Source organism: Psammomys obesus, unplaced genomic scaffold, assembly GCF_907164565.1.
Source record: "Psammomys obesus unplaced genomic scaffold, mPsaObe1.curated_primary_1811, whole genome shotgun sequence".
NCBI lineage: Eukaryota > Metazoa > Chordata > Mammalia > Rodentia > Muridae > Psammomys > Psammomys obesus.
Window position 1 is genome coordinate 2574414 of NW_026590407.1, and position 3105 is coordinate 2577518.

At 44.7% G+C, this 3105-nt stretch overlaps 1 protein-coding gene across 2 annotated transcripts in view; it reads left to right on the top strand.

The window, feature by feature from the left end:
- The first annotated feature begins 2955 nt into the window (after positions 1-2955).
- The window catches only part of Armcx4 (armadillo repeat containing X-linked 4), a 9612-nt gene continuing 9462 nt past the window's right edge, over positions 2956-3105 (top strand). For both annotated transcript variants that reach the window (XM_055607313.1, XM_055607314.1), the window contains exon 1: positions 2956-2983. The gene's annotated coding sequence lies outside the window, so the exon portion shown is untranslated. The remainder of the gene's footprint in view (positions 2984-3105) is intronic.

Genomic DNA, 3105 nt, shown 5'->3' on the forward strand with positions numbered 1-3105 from the left:
TGTGTGTGTGTGTGTGTGTGTGTGTGTGTGTGTGTGTGTGTGTGTGTCTATGTGTCTATGTGGGGGCATGCCATGTCTGTACCCATACCCTAAGAGGCTGAAGAGGCCAGTGAGTTTTCTGGAGCTGTCAGGCACATGATGTGGGTATTGGAAACCAAACTCAGGTCCTCTGGGAGAACAGTAAGTGCTCTTAACTGCTGAGCTATCTCTCAAGCCTGGTACAATTATTTTGTTTTTAATTTTTTTAATAGTGCTGCAAGAAATATCATAGCTGGGTATGGCAGCATATATCTATGTCATTCTGTAAGGATATGTTTAATTAAATATCGAAGAATAGAACTGTAGGTTGTTATATTTATCATTGAATAGATTTTGACCAATTGCCTTCCATAAAGACATTGACTTAGACTATATGTCTCCAAGAGAGTATAGGAATCACACAAAATAGTCAATAATATTATTGAATTTCTAAACTTTGACATCATAGCTGAAACGCAGTAAGTTACAGGTGTTTTCATTTCCATGTTCTTAAAATCAAACATCTTTTTATATGTTTATTGGAATTTGGATCTTTTGTGTTTCTGAACAAATCTGTTTTAAGTAATTGGTACTTTTTTTTCTATTTGGGTCATTTTATTCATGATTTGTAAGGCTTTTAAAATTGCAATCAGCCCTCTGGCATCCAATGCTTATGCTTCTTTTTAAACATGAACAAAATTTTAAATTTTTATGTTAATCGATTGATGGATTATCTTTTGGTAGAGAAAGCAAATTTTGAATTCTGAAAATCCGTTAGTAATGTTTTAAAGCATTATGGGCTCCCTGGCTCACCTCCTGAAAGGGCCTGCTTCTTGCAGGGGCCCCTCACCAGAGAGGGCCTCAAGCTGGGTGTCATATTTCAGCATTCTAAGAATAAGGCTGCCTGGACAGTTTACATTTGGAGTATGATTCCCCAGCGGAAACAGATGGTGCCTGGGGACTCTCCTGCATATTTTCATTTCTGAGTTCTGGGTTTTGTGAGCATGGTGCACTAAAATTATTAAGGAAGGCAAGGAGTAAAGTGGCCTTTCTTTTGGGCACCACTTGGAATCCCGGACCTTGTTCTTCCATTTGTAAAGGGGAAGAACACTGGTAGCCAGGGTGTTCTAACAATCTACAGTCATCCACAAACCCTCATACCCCTTGCCACTGGAAAATGCTGAACACTCACCATCAATACGTTGACAGACAGAACAGAAATGGCAGAACAAGGGGAGTCCTCACCAGTGCCATGATAGGGTGAAAATTCCACCTGTTAAACCTCCTTTCTTTCTATGTGGTAGTAGTTGTTTGTGGGGTGGAGAGACTGATAAAAAAATAAAAAAAAAATTCCATCATTGGACACAAACCAGGCTAAACTTTGGAGTCACTAGTTTGTAAGCCACTGGTTTCATCTTAGTTTGGTCTTTAGTACTGTACCCAGGGTTTCCTGTGAATAAGTACTGAGGTGTCTGATAGGCGAAGGTAGTAAGTATAGCCAAAGCCTCAAAAGCTTTCAATTATTTCCGTAAAACTACCAAGTTTTGAAATCTGAATGTCTTTCCAAAGATTAACTTATCAATTGTATTGAAAAATGGACTGGTTTTGTTTAGGAAAAAATGAATTTAAAATGTCAGCGATTACATCTGTTTTCAACACTCAGAAGTAATTTATAGTAACTAGGAAACATTTTTTAAGTGTCATCAAATTATGTAAATGAATGAGTCTTTAAAATTTTTTACAACCTGAACATATTCATGGAGAATAAAAATGTCTTCACTGCATTTTTCCCTTAAGGTGGGGGGGTGGGGTGATGACAACAGAAAAGGGAATACAGACAAAGAGAGTGAATGTTCTGATTGCATCGTTTTCCTCTGTTCTCGAGGCGATTTGGTAGTGGAGTTGTTACTAAGGGAAGGCAGGCTGTAAAGAGAGCCAGTGGGGAGCGTTAGTATTGCAGTCTAAGATGAAAAGAAAGGATTCCTCAAAGATGTAGAAAAGGCTACAGCAAGGCCTGGGAGTGGGTGAGGGTACAGACCCTTCCTAGCAACCAGGGACCGGTAAACTCCAATGGCTAGATGGTGATGACACTTGTGGGAGCTCAGATTGGAGAGCGGGGAGATGAATGATAGGGCGGGGTGCGCTGGGGCTCCTCGCTAGGACTCTAGGAGGGGGTTGCCTGTGCTCACTGAGGGGGGTCCTGTTGACTGCCTTCTGATCAGTTGGGGGTTGTGAGGAGGAGGGCGAGCGATGACGCGGGCCCCTCACGTGACCCGGAGCTGCAGAGCGACGCAGCCTTGGGTGCAGTCGTCACTCGCGTCTGGCTACCAGCTCCCCGCTGCCCTGCGAGCGTCGGGCTGGCATTTGGCCCAGGGCGAGCGGAGCAGGTAAGGGGCCTGGGGCTGCTGCACCGCGGCCCGGCTAGCTGCAGCCTCCTGATCCGGCATTGAAATACAGATGGATTGGGGAGGGTGGTGTCCGTGAGGGATCAAATTCAAGGAGCCTTCCCCTCAGATTCTCCCGCGTCCCCCAGCCCCTAGCTAAATCTGTGCAGGGGAACCCTGTGCTTTGACAGGGCCACTGGTGGGGAGAGTCTCTAGAGGGAAATATAGAAGGAGATGTCCATCCTTTTTAATTAACTCTATCAATGGGCGCCCGCACATGTCCACTGGCTTTCTGCTCCTTTCAGAGGAGGGACGCGCGCCACCGTGGCATTTGCTGAGAAAATGGTGGGCCTTAGTGCCTGGACAGCGAGCTCGGTAGGGGTGGTGTCTTAGAATGAGGGGAGGAACCTTTGACAACCGGATTCCAAAAAGGAGTGTTGAGGTGTGTGGTCTTGGTACTGGCCTAAGCACTCAGTGCCTTTACTCTATCCTTTTGGACAATAGTTCGGTGTGGCACTGTTTGTGGTGAGGCGAGGGAAATACGGAGACGTAGACAAGAGAACCGCACAGGATCTATGGAGGTTAGTGTGAGCACCAATACTGAACTGTTGAAGTTCTGTGTGGATTTTATGCAGCCACGTAGACACTGTTATATTTGTGTGTGTGTGTGTGTGTGTGTGTGTGTGTGTGTGTGTGTGTGTGT